Source organism: Lissotriton helveticus, chromosome 2_1 (genome assembly GCF_964261635.1).
Source record: "Lissotriton helveticus chromosome 2_1, aLisHel1.1, whole genome shotgun sequence".
Classification (NCBI taxonomy): domain Eukaryota; kingdom Metazoa; phylum Chordata; class Amphibia; order Caudata; family Salamandridae; genus Lissotriton; species Lissotriton helveticus.
The window spans coordinates 1024974878-1024994839 of record NC_136059.1 but is presented as its reverse complement, the minus strand read 5'-3'; the positions used below and the strand labels follow the sequence as shown (position 1 = coordinate 1024994839).

The 19962-nt window shown below is 44.6% G+C and overlaps 1 protein-coding gene across 4 annotated transcripts in view; it reads left to right on the top strand.

Moving 5' to 3' along the window:
* The window catches only part of NAA35 (N-alpha-acetyltransferase 35, NatC auxiliary subunit), a 423189-nt gene that overhangs the window by 325678 nt on the left and 77549 nt on the right, over nt 1-19962 (top strand). The window lies entirely within an intron of this gene.

Here is a 19962-nt window from a genome sequence, read left to right as displayed (position 1 = left end):
CCCAAAAGAATCATGTGGGTAGACTCAGTTTTAGCATCAATGTTACAAAGCCATTCTACGTGTGTGTTTGTTTACATGTTTTACAGGTTGTGAATCATGGTATTTGCTATCCCCAAACTGTTTACACTATATATTATGTGTACTGTATGCCAGTGAATGTAGGAATGGTTGTACACTCAGTCATCATAGGTTGAGAATGAAAAAAAAATCCTCAAGAATTTCTCAAATGCTGAAGAAAATGTTCAAAACTGGCTTTCCCAAGTCATGAGTTGGACGAATAGTGATCATTTCAAATGTAATACGATCAAAACGAAAATTCTTCATTTTGGTTACAACAACTAGTACTCTGATTTGGCTTGGTGGCCGGATGATCTTTCATAGCCTCCGCCTTACACAGAGTTAGTGAAGAACCTTGGAGTGAAAATTGATAGTGAGCTTTTTCTTCACCAGGTCAGCAACATGTATCTCAATGATTACATCTTTGAAGAAATTCTTTGAGTTCCTTCCTTTCATTGCAGAAAAAACTGTAGTCCATGTCCTGATAACATCGTGGCTCAACTATTGTAATAGCCTTCACCTGGGTAAACCTAAATACCTGATCAAAAAATTGCAGGCCGTATAAAACACCGCAGTCAGACTGGCCCTTAAATTGCTTTGGCAATGTTCTGTCTAAAAGGACTAAGGAAACTCTAGAGGCTGCCCATAGAGAAACGGATTTTGTTCAATACTTTTGACTGTAGTCTACAGGGCGTTTTATAAGACTGGCTCTAAATTTCTCTCCAACCGATTTATGCCTAATTGCCCCACAGAACTTTAGGATGGGCTGATAACAAATTGATGCAAATTAAGGCATCACTCCAAAGGTAGAAGATCCTTTTCTGTATTGGGGGCACAGGCCTGGAACAAGCTCCTTTTTTCATTAAGTCAAGGCGAAAATAATGCCATGTTTAGAAAATCCCTTAACTTCTCTTTTCTCAACGCTTATTTAGGCTGCCATTTATTGGAAAGTGAGAAGTGACTTTTATTGAGTTCTAGGGTTTCAGCGCAGAGATTCCCTGTTTCTTGGGTGATTGCTGTAGGAGGCTGGCTAAGTATATGGTGCACACTTATTTAGGTGAAGCATCTTGCACTAATCCAGACAACACTTATGGTGATTTTAGTGGTCTTAGACAACCATAGAAAGCTCGCCAAGTGGTAGCTGTGGAGAGCAGGATTCAGGCGTATCCAGAAGGACTGTTAAGCAGCTTGTTTTACCAGAGCTAATCATATAGTGTAAGTTAAACGGGAAAGAACCACACAGTGTATATATAAAAATAGGTCTATTTATTAAACAACACTCACTAACACATTGGTATATCTCCTACCCAGAGATATAAACATAAATACACAACAATACTTCAATTCTAACCGCTTCAACGCGGCGCAAATTCCCCTGATGTGCGGGCGAATTCCACGCGGGCGCGGAACGGATGGCCCCCGGCCGTCCTCTGCACACGCCCACCAGGCCGTCGGACGCATGGAAGAGGGTAAACAGGTACACACAATACAGTGGTCTCCAGGGGGTGACCAAACCATATACTAAAAAAGTGGAATAGGAACTGCGACCAAAGTCGTGACTTGGACCAGAAGACTTAGAGGAGCTGAGGACACAAGCAACCACCCTACCCTACCCAAGAACCCTACGGAGGCTGTTTGCAGAGGGGAGACACAGCCACGTACTCAATAGAAGTAAACGGGAAAGTCACAGATTCAGTTTTAAAGAAGGACCCTTCCCAGTGGACCCTTAAGAAACCGTGTGGAAGAAAGAAGATTGGAATTGATCCACCTGTGGATACCTACACCAGGGAAGCCGGGTGCATATGTGCGAAGTGCCATCGGAAACCGCCGTAGACCTCAGTGGAGGACTTACAAAAAGATGGCAATGGCGAAGAATGTGCATGAGTCCGGTGGAATCCAAGGGTGGATTCTTGAAGTGAAGAACCTGCAAGCAGAGGGGACAGAGTGTATGCTCCTTGGAGGTGACCAGGAGGCACAGAAGAAGCATGCCCACTGATGTCGGAAGGTGACTGTGTCACTGCAGCTGTGAGGACCAGGCGACACTGAAGTAGAACATGAGCCATGCACGAGCTGTCCTGGATCGGGAGCAGAGAACCAAGGGCTGAGTGTCTGGCGGGGGCACCTACAAACCTTGGCAGCTGCAACAGACGTGGAAAGCAAAGAAGGAGCAACGTTGGGACAGCAAGGTCCTAGAGACTAGCCACAAGCAGGAGAGTCAAAGCATGCCCGAGCTAGCAGGGGAGCCCACTGGAGCAGGAAAAGACCCTCGAGAAGACCCACAGGCCGATGGCACAGGAGTATCTGATGGAGACTTCTAGCTGCAGATTTCTTACCTTTCAATTTCCCAGGCGTTAGGCTGGATATGGAATCTTTTGCTGAGCAATACCCCTTGCGTGCAGTCGGTTGACTCCATTCGACTCCGTGTGTCGTCGTCGGTTATGACATCATGGTGCCTATATTGGCACCACCCTGGCGCACGGATGTCAGTTCTTTTATTTCCGCGCCAGTTAAGCGCCGATTCAGGAAGAGGTACCCCTCTGTTGCTTTTTGGCTCCTCGTGGCCCGGCAGTCGACACCTTCCAGTTAGACTCCGCGGAGGTCCTGGTCCCGATCAAAGAAGGTGAGGTTGCGGTACCGCTCCCAGAACCCTAAATCCTCTTCTTCCCACTCGATGTCCTCAGGGTACTTGGGGAAGAGGCATAAGAAGAAGAAGTTCAAGCGGACTTCATCTTCACCTCGTCTGACGTCCATTGTCGAGAGAGGTAAGGAGCACCGACGCTCTAGGCAATGTTCCGCGAAGCTGAAGCCAGTGTTCATTGCGCGCCACCCTCCCTTTCCGGGGGCCGCAGCGACTCACGCTCAAATAAAATAATTGTATGAGGCCATGCACTGCATATTTGAGTGAAACTACCCCGCTGGTGAGACCTCGGGCCATGCGGAGTCGGAATGGTCACTATCGGGTTAGACACCATTGGCTCCGGCCACAGCTCTGGTGGGGCCTCAAGGATCCAATCCCGGATTCAGGAAGACGTCAGCAGTGCCATTGTGGCCTCACACGGCGTCGGACCCGAAGTCAGGACCTGGGGCGCCGCCGGCGCCCTTCGGTGGCGCCAACCTCATCCTCCTCCACGACGACAACGTCGCTCTACGCCGATTACATCGTCGATTGAACCCAGAGGTTCTATGTTGTCACCCAAGCACTTTGAAGGAGGGATGGGAAGGGTCTGTGGACCCTCTGGAAAACCAGGATGTCTCTGTGGAGAACTTGGACTGGTATGGGAAACTTGGTGAGGCCAGTGGACTGGACACTTCCTCAAATACTGGCATGCTTTCTCCGTAAACAGTGGTTACGGAGGAGTGGGCTTCTATGGCGTGGTGGTAAAGAGGGCAACTGAGGTCCTTGGACTAGAGCTACCCTCAGTGCAGGTCAGGACTAATCTCCTGACCGAGGTGCTTCAACCAGGGCCTTCCACTTCCGAACCCCTTTTGCACTTAAATCAGGCAATTACGTATGTCCTTCTAGGCACGTGGTCCAAGCCTATTACAGGGGCTCGTGTGAATAGAACGATTGCACGCGACCCAAGGTTCCTCAGCCAGCACCCCACCCTAGAAAGTTTGGTGGTGCAGACCTCTACATCCCAGGGCGCATTCCTTTCCGCCCCTCCAGATAGAGAATCCAAAAAGCTAGACTCATTTGGGAAGATGTTTTTTTCTTCCTCCAGCCTAGCATTGCGGTAGATGAATACTGCATGCATATTGGGCCGTTTCTCCCATTCCCTTTGGAAGACGGTTGCACAAGTGCTGCCACAGGTCTCGGAGGAGGCCCGGGCTGTACTCTCCGAAGCAGTCATAGATGGGAGAGATGCAGCAAGGCCTAGATACGACAGATTCGCTGGGCACATCAATTTCAACAACGGTAGCCTTGAGGTGGCACATCTGGCTTAGAACAAACAGCTTCTCTGGCGATGTGAAAGCTAATCTGATGGGCATTCCCTTTGATGGAACCCTTCTATTTGGCAGAAAAGGCAGACTCTGCCCCGGTCAGGTTCAAGAACTCTTGAACTACGGCCAGATCCTTGGGCCTCTACTCATGGCCAGTCTTCCTTTCGTCCTTTTCCTGACAATGGAAGACGTTTCCAGCCACTTCAGCCATATCCCGGTCACCATCATGCACAGTCCGCCCAAGCTGTGCCAGGACGTGGACACGGTGCATTTGGATCCAGGAATAGAGGTCAGAAGTCGTCGACCACACTGCCCTTAGCAGCTGCATCCTCCAAGCACTTTTAGGCTGATTCTGCAGGACCACACTACTGCAGTCGGTGTGAGAATTCGTCATCATCTCACCCAAAAGTTCAAGATGCTCACTCTGGCTCAGGTCTTGTCTGCCCTCGACCACGAAGATTGGATGGTAGCATTGGATCTGAGAACGCGTATTTTCACATCCCCATCCTGCCGGGCCACAGGAATTACCTGCAGTTCAAAGTAAGTCGGGAGCACATTCAGTTTACCGTGTTCCCCTTCGGCCTTACCAGTGCCCCTCTGGTGTTCACCAAGGTGGTGGTCGCAGTTCATATGCGCAGGTTATGGGTGTCAATCGTCCCCTACCTCGACGACTGGCTGTTGAAGGCATCCTCGCCCCAGGCAGTCATCTCCCACCTTCAGTCTACGGTGAACCTCCTGCATTCGCTGGGGTTCTCTATAAAGATGCTCAAGTCACACCTGACTCCTTTTCAGATGCCCCCTTTCATTGGAGCTGTTCTGGACACAGTGCAGTTTCGGGCCTATCCTTCTGAGCAGCGAGTCCAGGATATTCTGGTTATGATTCCAATGTTTCAGCTTCTATCCTGGATTCCGGCGAGACTTACTCTGAGGCTGTTGGGCACAATGGCGTTCTGCATCCTATTGGTAAAGCATGCCAAGTGGCGTATGCGGGCTCTGCAGTAGGACCTGAAGTTCCAATGGACACAGCATCGAGGCAATCTCACCGACATGGTCCAGATCTCGGAAGAAACTGCAAGAGATCTGCAGCCGTGGTTGATGAACCACGATTGGGTCAGTGGCAGACCCCCTCTCCCTTCCACAACTGGATTTCACAGTCTTGACAGATGCGTCACTTCTCGGATAGGGCGGTCATCTGGGAGAGGTGAAGCTCAAGGGACACTGGTCTCTGGCGGAGACTGGGCTCAACATAAATTTGTTGGAGCTCCGAGCGATTCGACTGGCAATAAAAGCATTTCGTCCCTCTGTTAAGGGTAAGTTAGTGCAGGTGTTCACTTGCATCACCACTGCCATGTGGTAGTGAGACAAGCAGTGCGGGGTGGGGTCGTGGACCCTTTGTCAGGAGGCACTGCGTCTCTGGGCATGGCTGGAACAGCATGGCATAACACTGATGGTCAAACACCTGGCAGGTTCTCTCAGCCGTGGATGCCTAGCGAATCACGAATGGCGTCTCCAGTCAAAGGTGGCGCAAGGTCTCTTTCAGCAGTGGGAAGAACCTTGGTTAGATTTTTTCGCCTCTGAAGAAAATGCTTAGTGTCAGCAGTAATGCGCTCTGGAGTTTCCAAGGCGGCTGTCGCTCGGCAACGCCTTTCGTCATGAGTGGAACTCAGGCCTGCTGTACGCCTTTCCACCCATACCACTCCTGCCCTGGGTTCTGAAGAAGATCAGGGGCCACCGGGCCCAAGTCATCCTTGTGGCTTCAGACTGGGCAAGAACAGTCTGGTATCCATAATGTCTGAGAATGAGCATCTATCCTCCTATCAGGTTGCCTCTTCGGGAGGATCTTCTGTCGAAGCAGCAGGGGAGGGTTCTCCACCCGAACCTGCCAACTCTGAACTTCCATGCGTGGAGATTGAGCTGCGACAGTAGATAGCTTTTGACCTTCCTCACAAAGTCTGTAACGTTATTTTTGCGGCCAGGCGGCTCTCCATTAAGACGGTATACGCCTGCCGCAAAAGTTTGTATTATACTGTACAGAAAGGTCTATTGATCCTCTTTCTGCCTTTCTTTTTATTGTTCTTTCGTTCATTCTAACCCATGCCCGGCAGGGCTCTACCTCGGGAACTCTCAAGGGTTAACTTTCTGCTCTGTCTGCTTTTTTGTGGCTACCAGACCAACCCACTCTCTTCAAATCTCCTATTGTACATAGATATCTGAAAGGGCTGGCTCACCTTTTTCCACCTTTGCCCTTTGTTATGACACAGTGGGACCTTAATTTGGTTGTAGTGTAGTTCCTATATTCCCAATAGGCTCTGCGCATTGGAATAATATATTCAGCAGTGTAGACGTAGGACTGAGTTCGACTAGGTCTCTACTGACTATATTAGACTTAAGTTTTTGCCAGCTAGCTCAGAGGTCACTAGAAACTTTCTTGAATAAACGAGGAGGAGTTTAACCTCCCTGGATAGACAAGAAGGGATTAGCTTCTGACAACCATATAACATGACAACTTTGCTCCCTCAGAATAAGAGTGTATCTCTAGAGTCGTGTGAAAACAATAGACCGCTATTTCACTCAGTCAAATGTGCATACTTAGTTTCACCAGAGTGCAGAGAAAAGAGAGACGGGCGTTTTCAATAAAAGGTTGTTATTTATTGAGCAGTCTTCTTTCTCATACAAGAGAAATGAATTGCCACAATTGCAATACTCATAGTAAAGTAAAGTGGGTACAGTAAAAGGAGGATTAAGAAATAATACTGTAAAAGCATTGATATGGTTTCTTAGCCATAAGATACTTTAAAATAGATAAAATATATACATACTTATATACATTGACTAACGTACTCAACTGGTGCTTCTAAATACGCCTACCCCGGTGTACCTGACCTAAGCCTAATACGTGGGAAGGAGTAAGTAAGTAGCAGTTTAAGTTAAGTTGGTTTTGCCAAGAATCTGAATCAAGAATTCTCTCTAAGGTTTTAGTCAGCTCCGTACCTGGCTATTAGAAAGCAGGAGGTCTGGTATCTCTCTCTCAGGATTCGATATCCCAGTAACCCGCGAAGGTATCTGGAAGCACCGGAGATGGATTTCTCGGCAGGAGAAAAGACAGTGTCTCTCTCAGTGCGTCAAAGAGGAGGGGCAGCGTCCGTGGGCTCTCGCATCAGCTGGGCTCTCGGGCAAGTAGTTAGCTGCTCAGCTCCAAATCACCACCGTGTGTTTGCTTAAGGCAACGTTGGTATATTTATACCTGAAAGGTGCCGGGTTTGACGTAAGGTTGGACATAAGACGTCAATAAAGATGTCACTAAGAACTGGCCGTTCTTACAGTGCTTTACAGGAGTTCTAGGATGAAATCAAAACAAAAGCAAGGGGGATTTCTCAGGTTGCTGGAGGTTTCGATTTGTTTAGAGAACTCGTTGTGCTTTCTAGGGGGCCGGGGAAGTAGCCTTGCTTAATGTGACAGCATGTGCTACGACTGAATATGGATATGATTATTATGCCGTTGTGTGGATATTATTGATTATAACCGGACAAGGTTATAAAATAGGAATATCTATTTAGGCTCCTGGATAAAAACACAATACCCACTCCACGATCTAATGTCCATCATTACTAAAAACTAAGCAATAGTAAACATTTAAAGGTGCATGTGTATTCCAACCCACCCCAAAAATAAATTTTTTGCATTTGAAATGGTGTATCCGAAATACATGAGTGGTATTTGTACTGTACGTTTTTAAGCAGTGTAATCATTCAGTTAAAACGATGCATATATATGATTAGCTGAACGATTTGCGAAATTTACACATGAAATGGCTCTTAATACAGAAAAGAAGGTCGAGACCATTCCATCACATAATAATACAGTCGCTCTAAATGTGCTAGAGGCTGAGGTAATATATTGTCTCTAGAGTTCCTAAAAATAGAAGCTCTGTTCTCTAAGAATAGTTCTACTTTAAGCAGAGTACAAGTGCCAGGAAAAAGGTAAATATTTTGGAAGAGGAAAGTAAATAATTTCGCTTCAGGGGAAAAAAATAGTTCCAAATATTTTCTGTAGCTTTTGTTTATCAAAGCTGAAGGCCGAATTCAGAGTTCAGGGAACGGTGTGTGCTCGTTTTCTTAAAAAGTTATTCTTTTTGTTCAGGGGAGAACATCATGTCAGACAGACTCGCAAAAAAGGTGTCTACGGCTTCAGGTGAAAGTTCGATTAAGTTAGAAAATGCCGCAACTGTGCAGTCGTGAGAATGATTGCTATCATCGATGTCAGGATCAGCAATGCTCACAGAAGGTCGTACCTGGGTGATGTTGCTCTCATCTCGTGCTTCACTACCCCCTAATCGTAGTGGTGAAGTCTCAACGAATGCCGTCATCAGAATCGGTAGCCGCTGGGGACAACACGATGCATGAGCCGTTACAGGACTTAGCAAAGTATCTGTATCCAATGGTACTGCTGATGGTAGTGTAAGACAGACGTCTAACACGCATTCTTCTCCGTATAGCATACATCGAAGCACAGGTAAGATGCATTTCTGCCAGATGGGTCTGAATGAAAGAAACCAGATCATATTCAGATCTCTTGGCCGGGCTAATCCAAGGACTTTAGTTATGCGGTCCCGATAGCGTATTGCTAGGATCGTTTCTTCCATCGTTGCTGGAGTCTTGTCTGCGACTTGGCTTGCCATATCGAAGCAGTAGTAGTAAAAATAAAATGCCTGCTACGAGTCCCAACAGAAGTGGTAGGCCGCCAAAGACAGAATGGACAAAATTAGGAAAAATGCCCAGAACTGTTTCGAAGGGTGTTTACAGTCCCGAAAAAATTGTCTTAAATATATGTGGGATACCACTGGTATTAGACATATTTAGAATTTGTCTTAGCATTTCTGCGAAATGCACTGGACAATTTGATGATAAAAGGGTATGTATCTCCACCGTTGTCCTTGCAACTTGCAGATCATACGTTTCTTTTGATGACGTCAAGGGCACAGTTGTCTGTAAAAGAACAGACTTCATTCTGCTTAAAGTATCAATTCGAATAGAAGAGATATTAAAAAAAGGCTAAATTTTCGCCTCCATGTCTGGAGTGCTGTTTGGATACAATACTTGCATACAGCAAGTGACCATGGAACTAACGCTCACAAGATAAGCTTTTCCTGGCACCATGCCACAACAGCTGTGGTCCACTATTAGAATGTAACTCCCGTTAGAAAGTCGTCTAAAGAATGGCTCTATTTGTGTTGCAGGTGTGCCGTGCTGGTGACATGACAGGTTATTTGAAGTCCCCTCACAGGCCCCATGCAGGTCAATACTTTGACACAGAAGTATACCGCTTAGTGATTGTTTACAATTTTTCCCACTAAGAAATACATTTTGTTTCTTTTCACTATAACATGTGTGTGTGTAAGGTAATTTCCATGATGACTTAATGTACCCTTTACCCAACCTTTCATACTGGCCCGCTGGTATATACTCCTGACAGTATTTAAATTGGAAAGTTGTTATCGGAATTGTTATTATTCCATGTATTATCCATTCAATGACAGGTCTTTCTGACATTGTCAATGGTAATCTCTCAAGTTTTTCAATGCTCAGAATTGTATAGTCTGCCCCTTTTTGTGCCAAACTGATTTGTGTATCAGTAAGGTTAAAAATAGAGAAAAATGACGTTGTGTTGATTAAAAGCCAGGGCACGTAGCCTGAACGCAGATTTTGCAACGTCCAGCCAAGCTGTACAATGGAACGTAATTGGGACTGACCGTGTTGTAACATTAGTAAGTCCTGCTCTATTATATCAATAGCAGATGATACAATACTGTCCAGTGAATATATTCTGGAGGACAGAGTCATTAACCCATTGTCCACAACAGAAAGTGATTTTTCCAAATTAGTACTGTCAATTTCCCGTATTTTTTCTGCTGTTTCAATTTGCGTTTCTTTCCAAGCTTCAATGTAAGCTGCGTATATACCGGCCGCTATGAAACGTTTTTGACGCTGTTTGCCTGGTCCCATTATGAAATCACGCAAGTCAGCACCGTCTTTAAGTAAAGTCAAGCTTAATTTCAGCCAGTGTGGATTTCTGTAGCCATTCGAGGCAGAGTTTCCCTACACTGTATGTTGTTACTATCCCTGGATGTTGTCTCTGGGAGTATCTTGGGTCTGGCCTGGTCAATTTGAACCCCTGTATTTTGTTCAGGAATCTATCTTGACAGCTATTTGTGTCTGTGGGCCAGATCAGTATGTGTTCTGTTTTGGTTAAAAATATGGGATACGTCTATCTCAACATCTGTAGTGCTATTACTGTCAGGTGTTGGCTTTGGAATAGACTGTTTGTTTAAGTCTTTAATTTTGGCTAGGCCAAGACAGGTTGTCTGTTGAATGGTGTCATTCAGGAATATAATTTGTTCTGGGATCATGCAGGCTCTAAATAATGCTTCTAAACCTTGGACCTGCCAATCTTTTGTACCCCAGATGGTTTTGTCTCAATGTTATGTTTCCAAAAATCAAAACCAAATGTAGTTATTTTTTCAAAAAATGTTTCCGAATAGATCAATTTAGTGTTTGTCAGCATTGTTTTCATCCCTGTCTTATTTAACAGTTTGAAATAAAACGATTCTGCATCTCTTGTGTTAAATCCTGAAAAATATGGGAATTTCTCATAAAATGTTTTCGAACTGCCCTTTGGCGGAGTTGCACAATGTTCCCATTGATTGTAATTAAAAACATTTCTTGGTTGAGCAGATTTATGCAAGTAATGATGTGCAAAGTGGTTGTAGCAGTACATTTCTTCATAATTAGAAGAACCTTGTAAGTAATCATGTTCTGTAAATTTTGCTGACATAACTAAATCTGACATCGTATCATTAATACTTTCAAAGTCCCAATCATCAGAGAATGTGCTCGGTTTTACAAAGTCACTTAATGAAACCTTAAATTGGTGTGGATATTTCAAGAGCTCGACCGGGCCATAGATTTCGTAATCTGTTTTGTCCCAAGCTACCCCACCGGGTATTGGATAGGCTGTGACATTCACTGATGATAGTTCGCTTTTCTCGATGTGGGATGACTTGTGTGGCTTTAGGACCAAGTTGATGTTCTGACTTGCTGTGTCCATTGTACTGAATTTTCCCTCAATGAATTTTCCCAAACAAAGAACCATGATGAGCCAAAGCAGGAGGAAAAGTACACCTAACACAATCCAAAATTCAATCCATGGAGAAATCAGATAGGTTTCTTTGAGTTGATGAAAGAATTCAGTTACTTTGTCTTTAAAAGTTTTTGTTGCTGGCGGTTCTTCAGGTTCGCTTGGATCTTCAGAAAAGTTATCGAAATTAATGAAGTAGCCAGATGCAGTTCTGTCAATTGCTGGAATTGCTTCTGAATTTTCATTTGCTTTTGGATTTTTCTTTGTTTCACTAGCATAGTCTGAGGCTACATTGTTGTAGACTGGTGTTTCTTGACGAACTGTTGCAATTTGGGTTTCAAGAGGCACAAGTTCCATGGCATTGTTGCATAGTCCTTTTTTATTCACTGCAGGTTTATCAAATGTGATTAGTCTCTCAGTTTGAACCTCTTGTATTGTAGCAAGTTTTGGTACTCTGCTACTTCTTGGGAGTCCACTGGGCCTACTACTTATTATTGGCCACATGATTGTGGTTTTACCAGGTCGATGGATACAACTCGGTTCTCCTTTTTACCAGCAAGGGGCGGTAGTACAACTGATCTTGTTCCGCTGACAGCTAAGACAGGTACTGCTTTTCTGTAAGAAGGCCCAAATTCCTTCTTCACCGCGATCTTCTCTCTGACCAGATCCCCAATCTTTGGAATCCAGACAGGCCTTGCTGGGACAGGTGGTTTATCTTCAGTGGCTGTTGGCTGCTGTTTTAGCTTTACGTTGCTCAGGTCTTTTCTTGTTTCGTTTAAGTCCTGTAAAATAGCCAAACGATCTTTGATATCAAAGCATTTTTCTTCTACCACTGAAGTCTGACTATCTAAGTCCTGAATATGCATTCTAGTCCCGAACAATAGTTCGTACGGACTGAAACCTTTTAGAGAATTTCTTGGCAGATTATTAAGACTACGTTGGACACTTGTTAAATGTTGGACCCACCCATCACCCGAACCTAATACCCTCGCCGTTATAGATTGCTTTATGTCCCGGTTTTTTCTTTCCACAATCCCATTTCCCTCAGGATGGAAGGGACAAGAGTACCGCAATGCAATGCCCATGCTGGTCATGGCCTCCTTATAAGCTCGAGAGCTAAAAGCAGGACCCTGGTCAGAATGTAGCATGCCAATTGCGTATGTGCCGAAATAGACTCGCAAATCTTTTATAACAGTTCTGGCGTCAGCCGAGCGCTGGGGCCACAACCAAATGAATCTCGTGCAGGAGTCCACTGCGACCATGATATATTTATAGTCGCCATCCCTTTGTAAGGGACCACAGTGGTCCAGGTAAACACATGCTAATGGTTTATCCGAGATTAGATGGGGCGTCTGTGCCGGTCGTTTCACTGTTGATACTTTCATTCTTTGGCATATTTCACATTCTAGAACATAGTTCCTAGTTTGTTTTCTCATGCGCGGCCACCAATATCTCTGTTTTAGTAACGATATTGTGGCGGAAATACCAGCGTGTGCAGAAGCCAGCCCTTCGTGTGCCGCTGTAATTAGTCCTAACCTGTGTTCCATGTTTGGAATTGCCCTATCCCCCACTCCAGGGATTTGAGCAAATGGAATATTATTCGCATCAGTTATGTATGAGTACTTTACTGGAAAGCCTTTCGGGAGTGTTTTTATATCATCTTTTACCGTAGCACTGACAGCTTGCATGATATCGCTGTCTATTTTTGTTTTTGACCGGGTGATGGCAGCTACGGTAGCCGTTTGCACAGCTGCCTTCGCCGCCTCATCAGCCAATGAATTCCCCGCAACGTGAACGCCATCACGTTGATGACTCAGCGTATGGATCACGTGAGTCTTTCGTAGTTCTTTCTGTGAGAGAACTACTTGTTCCCAAAGCATTTTATGCTTGATTGTGCCACCTTTTGCATCTTTGAAACCGTTTTGAACCCAGTTCTGCAAGTATTCATTATAAGACTGAACGCAGTAATATGAATCGCACACTATTAGTGTGGGGAATTCGCGATCGGTATTTTCAAGCGCCATCTTAAATGCTAGTAGTTCAGCTCGCTGAGCTGTACAGTCTCCTAGAGATTGCGTTTTAGTGACCAGTGGTCTAAATTTTCCTTCGTGCCAACGACCTTTAACAATCGCGCACACAGCACTATAAGCTTGTTTACCCCCAACTGCGGGCTGTGCTGACCCGTCTGTATATATTATACAGCCGTAATGTTCTAGAGGCAGGATTTCGGTTGGCAGAGGACATTCGTATTCATATTGTAAAAATTCCTGTGTTTTTAAATTAGGATCAAATTCGTATACTACGTCTGTTGCAGCAAGAGAATTAACCCATTGGATCCATCTCGGATGTAGTGCTTTAGCATTCGGAATGCTTGCCTTTGTTACCGCTTCTAGGGCTGGTACTGGTGTAACGATTATTATTCGTTTACCTTGTGCTAGGGCTCTTTCTTTTGCTACAGCAGTCTGAACCGCAGTTAGAATTTTTTCAGTTGAACTGAATTTCATTTCAGCTTTTGTGTACAAATGTGATTTGTAAGCTATTGGTACCGTTTCTCCCTCATTAGAGGTCAGGTACGTGAATCCGCATCCTCTTAGGATGACTCGGATTACAAGGTTGCGTGTGTTATCGCGAGTTTGCAATTTTGTTTTAGCTAACATGTCTGTTTGCAATGATCTCAAAATTTCCGTGTGTATTTGAGTCCAATTGATTGGTTTAAAATCAGGTTTTAATAATTCATAGAGAGGTTTAACCCTCTCTGCATAATTTAGAATGTAAGTTCTTCAGAAATTCAGGAAACCTAGTATTGATTGTAAGTTCTTCAGCGTTTTTGGAGCTTGGAGTACAGCACATTTCTCTAAGAAATTGTCTGCTAGGCTTTTGCCTTCACTTGATAATTCATATCCTAAAAACAGGACTGTTAGATGGGCAATTTGTGACTTTTTAAAGTTGAATTTGTAACCCTCTGCTGCGAACCCAAGTATTATGGTGTTCACTCTTTTCAAGTGAGTATCCAAATCATCATCTGTTAGATAGATGTCATCGACATAAGATAATGCCTCATCATCATACATTTGTAGTAACTCTATTACCCTTGCTGAGAATAATCCTGGGCTATTCTTGAATACCTGTGGGAGTCGACAGAAATTTCCTGCGACCCCATTATTGAGAAAGCGGTCAAATACCTGCTTTCAGGTGCAATGTTTTGACAAAAGAATCCATTAGAGATGTCTAATGTTGTTTTGTATTTTTTGCGCACGATATTATTCATTAGTGCTGCACTATGTGAGTTTTGTACTGCAAATGTCTTGCAACATGAGTTAAGATGTCTGTAGTCCAAAACTAGACGATATGAATCGTCTGGCTTGGAGACAGGAAACAAAGGATTGTTCATTTGAGAGGTGCATGTTTCAATCACCCCCTGGTATTCAAGTTGATCTAAGATCTCCCTGACTTTCTTTTTAGCTTCTTGCTTAATTGGGTACTGCCTTTGTGCAGTTGGTTGACATTTTAACTGGATTTTGTGAGTAGGAGAGTCCTCATCCCATCCTACATGATTTTTATATAATGCAGGAGCTTGGGCTACTGCCCATTTTCTTGCATATGTATATTTTTTATGTATTGGAATATGATTTGAGAAGGCAGGCATAATAATTTCTTCGCCATGAGGGCACTCCCTGACAAACTCTGGTTGCCAGTCTTTTTCAGCTAAAAGGATGTCATAGCCTTTGGAAAGGTTATCCCAAAATAGACCCCTTACTTTCCTAGTCTTATCTCCCTCTATACGTAATGGTATTTCATATATTTTATGACGTTTGCTAACTCTGATGTCTGCAGTTTCCACCAGAATGTATTCATTCATGTCCACTGTCTCCAGATGATTCATCAGGATCTTGCGAGCTATTGTCACTTCTGCTGCGCTGTCTAGCATTGTCTGGGCCCACTCTCCGTTTTTCAGTTGTGTCCTCAGTATCCTCGGCATGTTTAACTATTTTAATGCTGGTGACCTTCTTTCTTGGAAATTGTAATTTTTTACTTTGTTAAGCAGGTTCTTTGTCTTAGGACTTGACGTGCTCTTCCCTGTGTTCTGACCGTCCTCTTCTTCCCGATTTCTGCGAGGAAGTCTGAAAAGATCGAGAGGGACGTGTATCAATATCTTGATATCTATCAGGTTTCTTTAGATTATCCCTATTTCTAAGGTTGTATCTTTTCTCAGAGGGCTCCCTCTGGGGAGACTTGTGTCTGTGGTCCGGAGATCTTTCTCTCCGCCGAGGAGACCTTCCTCTGGACTGGAATCTTTTTTCTTTGGGAGTGGATTGTTTATTTCCATCCCAGCTCTTTTTTGGAGTGTTTAAATTATTTTTAATAAATATTTTTTCAGGATTTTCAGTTAGTTGGGGTTTTACTGGTTTCTCACCCAAACCATCTCTTCCTAGTTCTTCATAGGATTTTTCTATGATTCTGGCAAGTTCAATTGGTTGGTCTGCTATATCTGTTTCTTTCAATTTCTGGCGGATCGCCACAGATGCTGCTTCTCCTTTTATGTTGGCTAATAATATAGCCGAGACCTGCTTGAAGTCTTTCAGTAATTTCATACCCAGAGTTAAAGCAGGTTCTGGACCGTATTCATTATGAATCTGTCTTAGCACATCTGGTATTATCGCCATAGACCGAACACCATGTGTTTTTGTGTAAATGGAAGCAAAGACTGTGCCCCAAGTGTCACAGTCCGCCACATGTGGTGCGATCCCCATTGGAAGGCAGATAGTCAGAATTCTGTGTTTCTCAGTAGGGGTAGTATCCGGAAATACTGCCTCTATTTGAGTGATTTTTTGTGCTAACCAGAATGGAATTTGTTCCCGTTTTGCGGGTACTTTACCCAGACATGATTGTATGTTCTGTGGTGTAATTTTGTTTGTGTTCCCCTGATGAGGCGTCAGCTGTGGAATGTTAATGGCTGGTTGGACTGTTGAAGTCCGCATTACATATTGGACTAATTGTCTATGTATTTTAATCAGTTGTTTTAGCTGTGCTAAAAGTTCTGGTACTGACATTTTTTCGATGTCTGGATGTGGTGTGTAGCTGGCTAGAACCGGCCACGTTGCTCCTGGTCTACCTAGTGGACCGAGCCTGGTGATGTGATCATTATGTTTTAGGGCGCCTTTAAACCAGAGCAGGTGCTCTTGGTATTTTAATGGGATTTCAACCTCCTCGAAAGGAGTGTATTCATCCAGAGGTTCCTCTATTTTGTAATAGTGGAAGTCGTGTGTGACTGCGTTTGCTGCTGGAAAGTTTATCCATGAATAGAATACCTCTGTCTGCCGATATTCATGGGCCTCAATTACGAATAAGACTATTCCACCTCTTGGTGTTAGTCCGTTTTCTATAAGTTTAAGAGTTATAGTTTTCCTTATGTTGACCGGAATGAGTATGACACTCGGGTCATTTTCTTGGAGACTTGTGTCATCCGCTAGGAGTCGAGCTGCTATTCTAGCTGCCTCCCTTTCGTCTTCACTTTCTGACATTTTTACTGACAGAAAGGTTTTTGTTGCAGGTCAAGTTTCAAGGAAACCAAGATTAGGTGCACAATATTTTGGAACACTGTATCCTTCAACGTTGACTATACAAAAAACTATACATAGAAATCTCTTTCTACTAAGTTCCGGCGGATTTTAACCTTTTACCCACTCCAGACGTCTTTTGGAGTATTTACGGGAAAAGGGTTCTGTGTGAAAAAGCACGACTGAGTTACTCTAACGTCTTGCATTAGATTTATCGCCTTACCAAACGTTGGGCTCCATGTAGTGTAGTTCCTATATTCCCAATAGGCTCTGCGCATTGGAATAATATATTCAGCAGTGTAGACGTAGGACTGAGTTCGACTAGGTCTCTACTGACTATATTAGACTTAAGTTTTTGCCAGCTAGCTCAGAGGTCACTAGAAACTTTCTCGAATAAACGAGGAGGAGTTTAACCTCCCTGGATAGACAAGAAGGGATAAGCTTCTGACAACCATATAACATGACAACTTTGCTCCCTCAGAATAAGAGTGTATCTCTAGAGTCGTGTGAAAACAATAGACCGCTATTTCACTCAGTCAAATGTGCATACTTAGTTTCACCAGAGTGCAGAGAAAAGAGAGACGGGCGTTTTCAATAAAAGGTTGTTATTTATTGAGCAGTCTTCTTTCTCATACAAGAGAAATGAATTGCCACAATTGCAATACTCATAGTAAAGTAAAGTGGGTACAGGAAAAGGAGGATTAAGAAATAATACTGTAAAAGCATTGATATGGTTTCTTAGCCATAAGATACTTTAAAATAGATAAAATATATACATACTTATATACATTGACTAACGTACTCAACTGGTGCTTCTAAATACGCCTACCCCGGTGTACCTGACCTAAGCCTAATACGTGGGAAAGAGTAAGTAAGTAGCAGTTTAAGTTAAGTTGGTTTTGCCAAGAATCTGAATCAAGAATTCTCTCTAAGGTTTTAGTCAGCTCCGTACCTGGGTATTAGAAAGCAGGAGGTCTGGTATCTCTCTCTCAGGATTCGATATCCCAGTAACCCGCGAAGGTATCTGGAAGCACCGGAGCTGGATTTCTCGGCAGGAGAAAAGACAGCGTCTCTCTCAGTGCGTCAAAGAGGAGGGGCAGCGTCCGTGGGCTCTCGCATCAGCTGGGCTCTCGGGCAAGTAGTTAGCTGCTCTGCTCCAAATCACCACCGTGTGTTTACTTAAGGCAACGTTGGTATATTTATACCTGAAAGGTGCCGGGTTTGACGTAAGGTTGGACATAAGACGTCAATAAAGATGTCACTAAGAACTGGCCGTTCTTACAGTGCTTTACAGGAGTTCTAGGATGAAATCAAAACAAAAGCGAGGGGGATTTCCCAGGTTGCTGGAGGTTTGGATTTGTTTAGAGAACTCGTTGTGCTTTCTAGGGGGCCGGGGAAGTAGCCTTGCTTAATGTGACAGCATGTGCTACGACTGAATATGGATATGATTATTATGCCGTTGTATGGATATTATTGATTATAACCGGACAAGGGCATAAAATAGGAATATCGATTTAGGCTCCTGGATAAAAACACAATATGGTCCTCACCTATTTGATGTGCTCTCCCTTTGAACCTTTACACAATTGTCCCCTCCGGCTTTTGAACATTAAAACCGCTTTCTTGGTGGCGATTACTTCGTCCTGGAGGGTGAGTGAGCTGCAGGCGTTATCTTGCTCGACTCCTTATCTTATGTCCTTTCTGGACAAAGCGGTGCTTCTCACCCGAGCATCCTTTTTACCAAAGGTTTTGACCCCTTTTTATCTGGGTCAGTCCATCACGTTGCCCACCTTCTTTGCTCCCCAGCATCCTTCTAAGGAAGAGGTGCGTCTCCACTGGCTGGACCTAAAAAGAGCGTTGTCGTTCTACCTTGACCGCAGAAAAGAGTTGCGGTGGACGACCAACTCTTTGCGGGTTACGTGGGAGCAAAGAAGGGAAGGGCACTGCTGAAAAGGATCATTTCTCGCGGGGTCATTCTCTGCATCAAGATCTGCTATGCCCTCGCAAAGAAGCAGCCCCCTCAGGGATTAAGAGCCCATTCCACCAGGGGAAAAGCTGCGACTACGTCCTTTGCTCTGGGTGTCCCAGTACAAGATATCTGTCAGGCGGCAACATGGACATCTTTGCACACTTTTGCAAAGTACCACTGCCTGGATGGTCAGGTCCGCAGAGACGGACATTTTGCCTGCTCGGTCCCACAGGACTTCCTAGTTTAAGGTATTGGTCTGCACCTACCCTCGAGATGGTATGGCTTGTGTATCTAATTCAGAGGTAAGGAATCTGCAGCTAGAAGTCTTATCAGATGAATACGTTACTTACCTTTGGAAACGCATTATCTGGTAGAGACTCTATCTAGCTGCATGTTCCTTACAGCCCCACCCATGCCTCCCCAGGTTGCGGACTAATATTGTAGGGCTAGGGTTACTCCCCTTTTCATGGCCCTAGTTTTGCACATGGCTACATCAGTTACTTTGTAGTTCTCTGCGCTTCTGTCGTGGAGAAAAAAAACGTACTGACGTCCACGTGCCTGGGCGGCGCGTATATAGGCACCCACGACATCATAACCAAGGCTGCTGACGACGTCATGCAGAGCCGAATGGAGCCACCTGACGCTGCGCGCAAAGGGTATTGCTCAGCAAAGGTTTCCGGAACCAGCCTGCTGCCTGGGAAATTCAAAGGTAAGGAATCTTTAGCTAGTTAGTTTTTACCAGATAATGCGTTACCAAAGGTAACTAACTTGTTCGACAACAGGACCTCGAGCAGCTCACCAAGGATGGAGGGCCAAGGTGCCTACGATACGGTGAGGACGCTGATCTTGGCAGAAAGAGATGCTGGAGGCTAGAGCTTCTTGTAGCCCGAAGATCTCTGAACTGCAGAGCCAACAAGCCTTGGCAACAATATAAGTTGACGTGGTCTACAGGGTTTCGATCCCAGCGGTTCCGACAAGGGATACTGGCCTCAAACTTTACTTAGAGGACAGGTCAGGTCTCGAGGGAGTTGCAGAACTACCACCTGTGAGGCTGAGCCTTTCGAAGTCCGTGAGACGTCAGGAGCAGCAGATTGGTCAGCTCCATTGCGGTGCCTGCAGATACAGGGGTGTGACTCCTTAACTCCAAATGAGATTACTTCGAGTGTCCTTGATGCCCACAGGTCTGTTGAAGATCCTGGAAGAAGCACAGACACAGACGATGATGAAGACTTGCAGTACAGCGAGACCAAGAGCCGAAGGAGTCTTCTGTGATGCAGTCTCGGTTCCAGACAAAGTCCAAGT